The following is a 12,500-nucleotide window of genomic DNA, read 5'->3' as shown; positions in this document are numbered from 1 at the left end:
GGAGGGAGTAGCTCCGGGCGGTGGGGCGTCGGGCGGCGGCGGTGAGGTTCCTCCTCCGCGGGGGAGGCGGCGGTGGAGACGGCGGGGCTCGACGGGGCTGCTCCTCTTGGCGAGGCGAAGTGGTGCAGCCTCGGGCTGCTGCGGGAAGCTCGTGGCGGCGGCGGCTTGTGGAGGTGGCGGCAGCGGGTTGATGTGGCGGCGGCTAGGGTTGGGGTGGGGTGGCGGTGGAGAGGGGTTTATATAGGCCTAGGGAAGGTGGCAGCTATGGAAGGGGAGGGAGAATAAAAGAAGGAAATCACGGTTCCTGTAGGGAAGGAAAGAGAGGGAGGAGAAAGAAGGAAGGAGGAGAGCGCACGGGGTGGAAGGAAATCAAGGGAGAAGAGAGGAAGCTGGGAGGAAGCTGCGGTCTTGAAGAAAAAAGGAAAGAGAGGGAGAGCTCGCGTGGGGGAGAGAAGGGAGAGAGAATTAAGGAAGGAGAGGGAGGAGAGAAATAAGGGAGAGAGAGGAGATTACGTGGGTGGTTGGGGCTGTGCATGCATGGTTGGATACATGCAGGCTACGATCCATGCATGGGGTGGCGGCTCGGCTGAGCCACTTTGGCTCGGCCTGGCAGTTTTTTTTTCTTGAAAAACAAACAAACAGCAGCAACAAAAAGAAAAAAAACAAAACAGAAAAATATATTTTCCTAGCTAACAAAATACTAGAAAAAATAGGTGCTAATATACATATATGCACTAGAATACTAGGAGAAAAACAAGACAGAAAAATATACTACTAATATATATATAATATATATAGGAACCCTAGTTCCACCTAATGCCACCTTTTAAAAAAAATAGTTTTATGCAATAGGTCACACAACGCGATTGAAAAACTTAACAGAAAAAAAATACTTCAGAGTTTAGAAAATTTGCAAAACGAAAATGGTGACTTTAACTCACAGGGGAGAAGTCATATTATCTCCACTCCAATAAATTGCCCGTAGTCACATAACGATAAAAAATTTCAGAAGAACACAAATATGCATAAGATATGAGATGCATATGAATGATCTATTAACATCCGAATTTAAGAAAATTGGGATGTTACAAACCTACCCACCTTAAGATGAATCTCGCCCTCGAGATTCGGGTTGGCTAGAAAATAGGTGCGGGTGGTCTCGACGAAGATCCTCTTCTCGTTCCCAGGTGGCTTCTTCCTCGGTGTGGTGGCTCCACAACACCTTGCAGAACTTGATGATCTTGTTGCGGGTAACTCTGTTGGCGGTCTCGAGAATCCGGACGGGTTTCTCCTCATACGTCAGATCACTGTCAAGCTGTATGGCCTCTAGGGGCACTGTATCTCTCAACGGAACATCGGCCATCTCACCGTGGCATTTCTTCAACTCGGAAACATGGAAGACATCATGAACTCCGGACAATCCTTCCGGCAGTTCAGTTTGTATGCAACTTCGCCTCTACGTTCAAGAATTTTGTAGGGGCCAATAAAACGTGGTGCTAGTTTTCCTTTCACACCGAATCTCTTGATTCCTCGAAGTGGAGACACCCGAAGATATGCTCGATCTCCCACTTCGTACGTTACTTCCTTGCGTTTGCTGTCGGCATAACTCTTCTGCCTGGACTGAGCTATTTTGAGTCGTTCACGAATAAGCTTGACCTTCTCTTCACAATCTCGGATAAGGTCGAGACCAAAAAGTTGTCGGTCTCCAACTCCATCCCACATCAACGGTGTTCTGCACCTCCTTCCGTATAGAGCTTTGAAAGGGGCCATCTTTAGACTGGTCTGGTAGCTGTTGTTGTATGAGAACTCGGCATACGGTAAATTGTCATCCCAACTAGACCCATAGTCTAGGGCGCAAGCTCTCAACATGTCTTCCAGAATCCGATTAACTCTCTCGGTCCGTTCATCTGTCTGTGGGTGAAACGCTGTGCTGAACTCCAATCTCGTTCCCAAGGTTTGATGCAGCTCGTGCCAAAATTTTGATGTGAACTGAGTCCCTCTATCGGACATAATGTTGTTCGGTACTCCATGCAGACATACGATCCTCGTCATATAAATCTTGGCCAGCTTGGCACTCGTGTAAGTAGTCTTCACCGGGATGAAGTGAGCTACCTTGGTCAAACGATCGACCACAACCCAGATAGAATCATAGCCAGAACGGGTCCGAGGTAATCCCGTGATGAAGTTCATACCAAGCTTTTCCCATTTCCATTCGGGTATCGGCAGAGGTTGGAGCAAACCTGCTGGTTTCTGATGCTCGGCTTTTATTCGCTGACAAACATCGCATATAGCTACGAACTTGGCAATGTCTTTCTTCAATCCTGTCCACCACAAACATTCTTTCAGATCCAGATACATCTTGGTGTTACCGGTGTGTATAGAGTACGGGGAATCATGAGCTTTATGAAGTATCAACTTCCTGAGTTCAGGATCATTGGGCACATAGATGCGATCCTCAAACCATAAAGTTCCGTGTTCATCCTCACGAAACCCTTTAGCTTTCCCGTCTTCCATTTTCTGCTTAATCTCAGCTATCTCTTTGTCAGCTTTCTGTGCTTCACGGATCTTTTCCGTCAAAGTAGACTGAATTTCCAAAGTGGCAACAAACCCTCTTGGAACTATCTCTAGTTTGAGCTCTCGGAGATCATCGACTAACTCTTGGGGTAATCCTCCTGCTGTGGGCGTGTTCACATAAGTCTTGCGGCTCAACGCATCGGCTACAACATTTGCCTTGCCTGGGTGATAATGTAATCTCATGTCATAGTCCTTGATCAACTCTAGCCATCGCCTCTGTCTGAGGTTCAACTCCTTCTGCGTGAAGATATATTTCAGGCTCTTGTGATCACTGTAAACATCACAACTATTTCCGATTAGGAAATGTCTCCAGGTCTTGAGAGCGTGCACTACGGCTGCTAGTTCCAAGTCATGTGTGGCATAATTCAACTCATGAGGTCTGAGCTGTCTGGATGCATAGGCTACAACTTTGCCTTCTTGCATGAGCACTCCTCCGAGTCCTTGACGAGAAGCGTCACAGTAAACCTGGAAATCCTTCTGAATGTTCGGCAATATCAGCACTCGGGCTGTAACAAGACGTTTCTTCAGTTCTTGAAAACTGGTTTCACATTCCTCAGTCCAAAGATACTTGGATTCCTTCTTCAATAACTCTGTCATGGGCTTGGCAATCTTTGAGAAATTCTCAATGAACCTCCGGTAATATCCGGCAACTCCGAGGAAACTGCGGATCTCCTTGACTGAAGTGGGTGCTACCCATTCGGTGACTGCTGCGACCTTGGCAGGGTCCACTGCTATTCCTTCTCCTGAGATGACGTGTCCGAGAAATCCGACTTCCTTCAACCAAAACTCACATTTGCTGAACTTTGCATATAACTTATGCTCTCGAAGCTTCTCTAGAACTAGACGCGGATGTTCCTTGTGTTCCTCTTCGTTCTTGGAGAATATCAGTATGTCATTGATGAACACCACGACAAACTTGTCCAAGTACTCCATAAATACCTTGTTCATCAGATTCATAAAATATGCTGGAGCATTAGTCAGTCCAAATGACATGACCGTGTACTCATACAAGCCGTACCGAGTGGTAAAGGCTGTCTTGGGTATATCCTGCTCACGAATCTTCAACTGATGATATCCGGATCGAAGATCGATCTTTGAGAATATGCGAGCTCCAACTAACTAATCAAACAGATCATTGATCATCGGCAAGGGGTACTTGTTCTTGAAGGTCACATCGTTCAATGCACGATAATCGACAACCATTCTCAGGGACTTGTCCTTCTTTTCAACCAAGAGCACTGGGGCTCCCCAAGGTGAAGAACTTGGGCGAATATACCCTTTGTCCAACAACTCCTTAATTTGCTTCTTGATTTCTATCAAGTCATTTGCGGGCATCCGATAAGGTCTCTTGGATATCGGGGATGTTCCGGGTAATAGCTCAATCAAGAACTCAATCTCTCTATCGGGTGGCATGCCCAGCAATTCCTCCGGAAATACATCTGGATACTCCTATACGATCGGTACTTCCTCCTGGACTACTCCCGTGAGAGAGTTTACTCGCTTACTCCGTGTCGGGCGCTGAGACACGTACTTAATCCGCTTCTGCTCGGGGGTGGTGAGCAAAATAGACTTAAGGGCACAATCGATATTCCCTTCATACTTGGCCAACCAATCCATGCCTAGAATTACATCCAATCCTAGGGACTCTAATACGATGAGGTCGGTGGGAAAATTATGGTTCCCGATGTTGAGACTCAAAGCATGGCATCCTATCCCGGCTGTCATCATGCCTCCTGGGGAACTGACCTTAATAGGTTGGCTGAGGGTTCTAGTTGGCAAACTATATTTTTCCACAACTACCCTTGATATGAATGAATGCGTTGCACCAGAATCAAAAAGTACCAATACTGGATGTGAATTTAGCAAAAACTTACCAACCACAGTATCGGGGTGATCATAGACTTCTTCCACATCAATGTGGTTCACCTGAGCTCGAGGAAAAGGATTGGGCTTCTTAGCTGCAGAGTTGCCGTTGCCGTTGCCGTTTCCATTTCCCTGCTTGTTCTGGGGACAATCAGTGGCATAGTGTCCCTTCTTCTGACACTTGAAGCAAGTGATGTGAGTCAGATCCTTCTGAGCTGGAGCTGACTGCTGCTGAGTGCCAGTACCGCCATTCTTGAAGTTGCTGTTGTTGCAGTGATTCCCATTTCCTCCATGGTTGTGGCCTCCATGGTTGTGCACAGGGTGGTTATGCTGAACGTGTCCTCCAAACTTACCGGATCCAGTCCCGGCATTCCCTGGATAAGGGGTGTAGCGAGGCTTCTGCTGAGTGCCGGAGTTGAACTTTCCAACCCCATACTTTCGCTTGCGGTTCTCCATCTGCTGATGTTTCCCCTCCAAGATGAGGGCCTTATCAACCAGCTCCTGGTAGTTGTTGAAGGTGGCTACTATCAACTGAATGCTCAGCTCATCATTCAGTCCTTCCAAGAACTTTTCCTGCTTGGCCGCATCATCGGCCACATCTCCGGGTGCATAACGGGCAAGCATGCTTAAATCATCAACGTACTGGGCCACGGTGCGATTCCCCTGGCGTAAGTTGCGAAACTCACGCTTCTTCAGACTCATTGGACCAGCTGAGACATGCGCGGTGCGGAAGGCTTGCTTGAATTGCTCCCAAGTGACTCCAGCAATGGGATAAGTGGTGTTGTAGTTCTCCCACCAAGCAGCTGCAGGGCCTTCAAGTTGATGCGCGGCAAAACGCACCTTCTCAGCTTCAGAACAACCAGCGGTGATGAGTTCACGCTCGATCTTGCGAAGCCAATCATCCGCCACAATGGGCTCAATGCTGCTGGAGAAAGTTGGAGGGTTCAACCTCAGAAAACGGGTAAGGTTGTCGGCCTGGGGTGGGGGACGGTTGTTGTTGTTGTTCTGGTTCTGGATGATCAGCTGTATCAGGGTGTTTTGTTGCTGGATCAACTGGATGAGTTCCGGCGGAAAGTTGGACTCAGGGGCGCGTCTCGGAGGCATCTGATGTTTGTAGAGGGGTGAGATTAGCATAGAACAATGGTCTAAGAGGAATTACATTACCCATATGAATGCAACACACAAATATCACACCACACATTTATTCAATCATCACAAAGGTTCACACGGGGATACAAAATTCGATAATCCTAAACATCGGCCTAAAACGTAAAACGTACAACGATAAAGTAAATTTGGTGGTCTAGTCTAAGTGTCCTCCTCAGAATAGCATGGTGTCGGGTCCTTCGGTGGAGCTTTCTTCATAGTCCTCGTCGTTGCTGATCACGGGGGCTACGTCTCCTTCGGGATGAAGGTTCTCGCCCATGTCCAGTTCCTCCTCCAGGTATGCAACTCGAGTCTTCAGCTTCTTGATCCGCTCAAGAAAGTCCTTCACTTCCAGTTCATGCTCATAGTGGGCTTCCCGGACTGCATCCTCAAGCTCAAGCTCGCGGAGTGAGAGTTGCTTGATCTTCCTGGCATCCTTGATCGCGTGATACTCCAGAGTTCCGCTGTGCTTCTCCAAGGTCGGGGCATACGACAAGAGAGCGTCATTGGTCTTGCTTGAGATGATGTCTCCGTCTTCATTTCTCCGGGATACAGCGAATAGGTCTGGAGAAATAGGGCAGCCTTTGTATTCATCCTTGATACGTCCGAGTGCACAATGGATCGCCATGTCCCTTCCGAGAATCCATCTGGGTGCGATGAACTTGAAATCCATCGGCTCAGTGCGCGGCTGGAATGTCATTCCGGGAATGTGCACCTCGATCCTGTAGCGTGAATTCTCCGGGTAAGATGAAGTTGGCTTCCCTGCGATAGTCGGCAGAGCAATCCTCAAGTCCTTGGTGATTTGCACTAGCTCTTTTCCGAACGGCATAGTGGTGTCGCGCTGGCAAAACTCCGTAAATTTAACAGGGATGAAGGTGGCCATCTAAACATTGGAAAATCGGAGAGAAGTCAGAAATGATCAGAGGGGGAAATAGAAGATATAAGAGAAAATAGTTTTCTTCCTAAGGCTTTTCCGTTCCTAGAGGTTACGTCCTAAGGTCAGCGTGTGCTCTGATACCATTTTCTGTAGCGACCCGACTCAACGAGTCAAGCCTCTGGTGTTTCTGTACCATCCCAAGATCATGCTGGTACACACAAAGTACATAATGTATATATTCAAGAGTGCAATCACACAGCTTTATTAATCGAAATCTCATAAAGAGTACTTTATTACAATAAAGGAGTACAATAAAGTGGCTGAAGGCCATCTCATGAGATTATCTAACGAAGACTAAGCGGAAGCATCAGGTAGGCGAGTCCATCCGACTCCAAGGGCATGTCGCTGAGCGTAGAACCGTAGCCTCACTCCTGGTCGGAAAAGTATTCTGCAACATGATACGTTGCAGCCGTGTAGGTCAGCATATTGAATATGCTGGCAAATCATCAAGAGAGGGGTAAAATAATAATCAACTATCTCTACATGCATATTTGGCTGGTGGAGCTAAGTTTTTGCACAAAGCCTGTTTTATCCTACAAGAAAAGGGGTCGAAAGCAAAATATTACTACATAGTTTGTTGTTAACGAGATGGTTCCGCCAACCAGTTCCCGTACCCGAATAGTTGTTAACACCCACATCATTATTAAGTTGTGTCGAGAGTTCAGGGGAAATTCAATGCCTTCGGCTCAAGTTGTCCATGACCGTGGACACGGCTAATCGATTAGGTTGCGTACTCTGGAGAGTTTTGCACACGTTCCCCACCAGATTTGATCGCCTCCGGGTTTGTCCTCGCACTTCAAGGTGTTTGAAGACCGGATGATCAAAACATGGTCTTTCAACGGGTCCCTCTGAATCCCTGTCGGTGCCCATCCATTCCTACCGTTCGTCTACATCTGCTAGTGCCGCCTGTCCAGAGTCGCCGCGTTGTCCAACCAAGCCAGAGCCCATAATGACTTGTGGCTGTGCAGGTAAGCCTTGAGTCTTGAAGTATCCGTCCGTCCCTTTGAGCCTGGGTGAAGCTTTCCGCAGGATGACATGGCCTCTCTAGCATCCCGGGCATCCACTGGGTTTTCCAGGGAGCCGATCAACCGTCCTTCACCCAGTGTTGCATTGCGTCCGAGGTCTTGAAAATCTTGTCTTAGTCCGGTCTTGATTATTATATCAACCTCGCATCACTCGTGGAATACACTCAACCGATAACCCGTCTACTAGAGCATAGCATATATAACATTGTCGTCCCGGGGCCATGTATCGGGGTGTTGTGTTCCTACCACATGATACTACAACTATGACTAATGTTTCCAAGTACCTAGGAAGCATGCAAATAGGGCAAAGAAGGTGGTCTACTATGCATTGAAAACAAAGGTAAAATAACATGATCAAAGATGACTTGCCTTGATGATAGTTGACCTGCTCGAGCGTCTCTAAGTAACATGCTTCGCACTCCGGATGATCTACCGATACAAACACAAAGCACACCATAAGCAATTCAATCATGCCACAAGTAAAAATAACATCACATGCAATGATTTGCAAAAGACTACGCAAAAGAATTTATCGCGCACCGGTAGGCAGAAACTTGTTTCTGTTGAAAACACCAGTAAAATTACTTTAACAATTCTGAAACTTCTACCACAGTAATATTTTATCACTAGAAAACAGTAGCAAAAAGAATCAACTCTATATCATTTTTCAAACTCCTGGAATAGGAAAAACAGTGTTTAAACTAAATCTGCTCTAACTTATATTTAAAAATTTCAAACACAGACAAATTATATGTTTTTAAAAACTACAGGACATTTGTGAGCTACTGGAAAAAGAATCAATGTCATCGGACGTAGGGATAAAACGTTGTGATCAAAACAAGATTGAAAGTTTCTGTTTTTCGAAATCTGGACAGAAAAAATACTAAACTGCTAGTGCTAATGAGGTTACACGTGGCAAGATGCTACTGGTTGTGGTGGTTGTTTGTTACGTGGCTTCGAGCAAACGGCCTAAGGCTAGCAAGGTCGCCGGTTAATTCAGAAGTGGCTAAAAGAACCTAATGGTTTTCTGAAATAAACCGAAGGGGTACTAGTGTTCTAATCCTAGCCATTGCATGGGATTGCATGGGATCTAATGGCTAGGAGGGGTTGCATGCAAATAGAGAGAGAGGGAGTTAGCTACCTGTTGCTGGAGGTGTTGCACCGGCGAGGGGACGTTGGCCGGCGGGGAAGGAGGGAGTAGCTCCGGGCGGTGGGGCGTCGGGCGGCGGCGGTGAGCTCCTCCTCCGCGGGGGAGGCGGCGGTGGAGACGGCGGGGCTCGACGGGGCTGCTCCTCCGGGCGAGGCGAAGTGGTGCAGCCTCGGGCTGCTGCGGTTAGCTCGTGGCGGCGGCGGCTTGTGGAGGCGGCGGCTCGTGGAGGCGGTGGCGGCGGGGTGAAGTGGCTGCGGCTAGGGTTGGGGAGGGGTGGCGGTGGAGAGGGGTTTATATAGGCCTAGGGAAGGTGGCAGCTATGGAAGGGGAGGGAAGGAAAGAGAGGGAGGAGAAAGAAGGAAGGAGGAGAGTGCACGGGGTGGAAGGAAATCAAGGGAGAAGAGCGGAAGCTGGGAGGAAGCTACGGCCTTGAACAAAAAACGAAAGAGAGGGAGAGCTCGCGTGGGGGAGAGAAGGGAGAGAGAATTAAGTAAGGAGAGGGAGTAGAGAAATAAGGGAGAGAGAGGAGATTACGTGGGTGGTTGGGGATGTGCATGCATGGTTGGATACATGCAGGCTACGATGCATGCATGGGGTGGCGGCTGGGCTGAGCCACTTTGGCTCGGCCTGGCAGTTTTTTTTTCTTGAAAAACAAACAAACAGCAGCAACAAAAAGAAAAAAAGAAAATAGAAAAATATATTTTCCTAGCTAACAAAATACTAGAAAAAATAGGTCCTAATATACATACATATATGCACTAGAATACTAGGAGAAAAACAAGACAGAAAAATATACTACTAATATATATATATAATATATATAGGAACCCTAGTTCCACCTAATGCCACCTTTTTAAAAAAAATAGTTTTATGCAATAGGTCACACAACGCGATTGCAAAACTTAACAGAAAAAAATACTTCGGAGTTTAGAAAATTTGCAAAACGAAAATGGTGACTTTAACTGACAGGGGAGAAGTCATATTATCTCCAATCCAATAAATTGCCCGTAGTCACATAACGATAAAATTTGTCAGAAGAACACAAATATGCATAAAATATGAGATGCATATGAATGATCTATTAACATCCGAATTTAAGAAAATTGGGATGTTACACGTGTTGTTGTAGTTGTCATTGTTGTTGTTGTTCTCGTCATTGTCTTTGTTGTCGTCGTCGTCGTCGTTGTTGTTGTTGTTGATGATGATGATGTTCTGGTTAATGTTGTTGTTGTCATTGTTGTCGTCGTTGTTGTTGTTGTCGGTGTTCTCGTTGTTCTCGTCATTGTCATTGTTGTTGACGTTGTCGTCGTCGTCATCGTTGTTATTGTTGTTCTTATTATTATTGTTGTTTTTGTTGTTGTTTTCGTTGCTTTTGTTGTTGTTGTTGTTGTTGTCACCATCGTCAGCATCGTCGTCAAAGTCGTCTTCGTTGTTGTTGTTGTCTGTAACATCCCAGTTTTCTTAAATTCGGATGTTAATAGATCATTCATATGCATCTCATATATATATTTCCTTTTTTATTAGCTTTTTGTGGCTGTTGTATTTTGTTAAAAAAATCGAGCCGAGTTGGCCATGCCGAGCCAAAGGCTCACCCGAGCTAGCGATTCCCATAGCCACCAAGCGCACGAGGAGCGAGCTCCATCGAGCGTTGACCAGGGCCTGGAGCCCCAGCTCCATCGAGCGCCAAGCTCCTGTGCCCGCGAGTGCCAGGACTCTCCACCAGGCGTTGATCCCCATGGCCCCAGTCCATCGAAGCACCACGTGCCCAGACCGAGCCGGCTTCGCCCAGGCTCCAGGGCCGAGTGGCCCCTGCGCCTAATCCCAAACCGAGCCGGACTCCCACCGCGAGCTCCTTCCCGAAGCTAGGACTCCTCTTCTTGCGAGAGAGATAGCCCCAGGGCCGATTTCCCCAGTCCCGAATTTCCCCGTGTCACCCTCATCTCGCCGAGACCTCAGGAGCGTCGCCAGCGCCGGAGCCTGCCTGCAGCAGCCACCGCAGCAGCGCAGTTTGCCGGAGCACCGCCGCAGGAGGTCCGACAAACACCGGAGCACCACCACAGAGGAGCCACGCCCGAGACTAACCCATTTTTCCCCGCTGCTCGTGGTGAGAACGCACTCGCGGTTCGATTCAAGAAATCCCGATGAACTGCTACAGGACGAAATTAAATCTGTTTTTGGTCTGTTTTTAGGTTGGTCAGATTCTCGATAAAACTTTGAAACGCGTTTATCTTTGTACTCGTAACTCCGATTCAGGAAATTATTTTTCCTGTGATCTCGTATTGATGAGAAGAATAAGATGGCATTAATAGTTTTCAGTTTTGCGAAAATTAAATTTTTAGTTAAATCAGATTTGATTTAAGCCTACCGGAGGCCATATTTTGCAAACCGTTCATCCGATTTAGTTGATTCTTTTTGCGTTGTCATCGTATCAGCGTGTAGATGATTTTATATCTGCTGCCATGCTATTTTGAATTTGGTTTTAAACAAGTTGTTTTATTGCCGTTGGTTTTATTTGGTGTTATGTGATTGTGGTGATTGAATGGTGTGATTGTTTGCAACGTGTAGATTATGCGGAGTGGGACGCAAACTATTGTCAGGAGTATGACTTTCTTAACCAAAATCAAGGCAAGTTACATGTTGATCATCCTTTACCTATTATTTTCTATGCATGTAGTATTATATCACCCTACGAAAATTATGCATGTATAGGAATATTATTAGTATTGCTATGCTATTGAGCTATATCCCCTCGTCATTGAAGATCGTGGTATTTGTAGTTTTGCTATGCTATGTAGACGGGGATTGGTTCCTGTATTCATTGAGATTATGTGAGAACTACTACAAAATAAACTTGAGTAGTAATTATGGATTTAATTCACCTCCGGGCGGATATGGTATTGCTGGGTGGTTTCAAGAACTTCATGGTATGAACCCTCTGAATGTAAGTGGATGCCGCCCAGGTTCAAAAAGATCAAACAGACTTAGTGAATAGTAGCTTCCTTGTGCGACCACTTGCTATTATGGACTCTGGCTTAGTTGATCAATCGTGGAAACCTTACCCGGATGTGCCAGCTGATGTAGCTATGATAGGTGGGATGGGCCTCCTTTGGGACTAGGATGTGCCTTCTAGTGAAAGACTTCGTCTCAATCTTCGGGTTGGGTCCAGTGGGTACAACGTACTAACCTCTACAGAGTGTATAAACTAATCATGATTAGCCGTGTCCCCGGTTATGGACAATTTTGAGCAGCCAGGCCATTACAGTTGTTCGACGATCTTGACAGATGACACACTTAATAAAACTTGGTGGGAAACTTGATGATGGTAATAGGTTGGAGTTGGAGATGCCAATTCAACCATATGTGAGTATTGTAGCAAACAAATTAAAACTTGACTATTAGGTAGCTATGAGGATAAAATTAGCTTTCTACAAAATAACCATCAACCTTTCTCTTGTTATACTATGCATATATATGTAGGTCTGTTATATTACTTTTCCTGTGTAACTTGCCAATACATTCAAAGTATTGACCTATATGGCTGCAACGTATCATGTTGCTGGATATTCAGACGAGAAGTAAGGTACCGTTAGGGTCGCGAGTCTTCACTCAACATCGCAGTGGGCTATGATGCTACTCATCGTTATTATTCTGCTACTTTTCCACTGTTTGATAGAATAAAGCTAGCTAAGTGCTATGCAGATTGTTAGATTTTATAAATTATGGATCATACGTTGTAATAAATGATGCACTTGCTATTCTGGTATTCGTCTATACTGTGTGTGCTAGCGAGTCGATCCAGGGACTA

The 12,500-nt window shown here is 46.3% G+C and overlaps 1 pseudogene; it reads right to left on the bottom strand.

Moving 5' to 3' along the window:
* The window catches only part of LOC123405364, a 19,632-nt pseudogene extending 9,200 nt beyond the window's left edge, over positions 1 to 10,432 (bottom strand).
* Positions 10,433 to 12,500: the final 2,068 nt, after the last annotated feature.

Source organism: Hordeum vulgare, chromosome 6H (genome assembly GCF_904849725.1).
Source record: "Hordeum vulgare subsp. vulgare chromosome 6H, MorexV3_pseudomolecules_assembly, whole genome shotgun sequence".
NCBI lineage: Eukaryota > Viridiplantae > Streptophyta > Magnoliopsida > Poales > Poaceae > Hordeum > Hordeum vulgare.
Note: the sequence above shows the minus strand (reverse complement) of the source record. Positions and strands in the feature narration are given on the sequence as shown.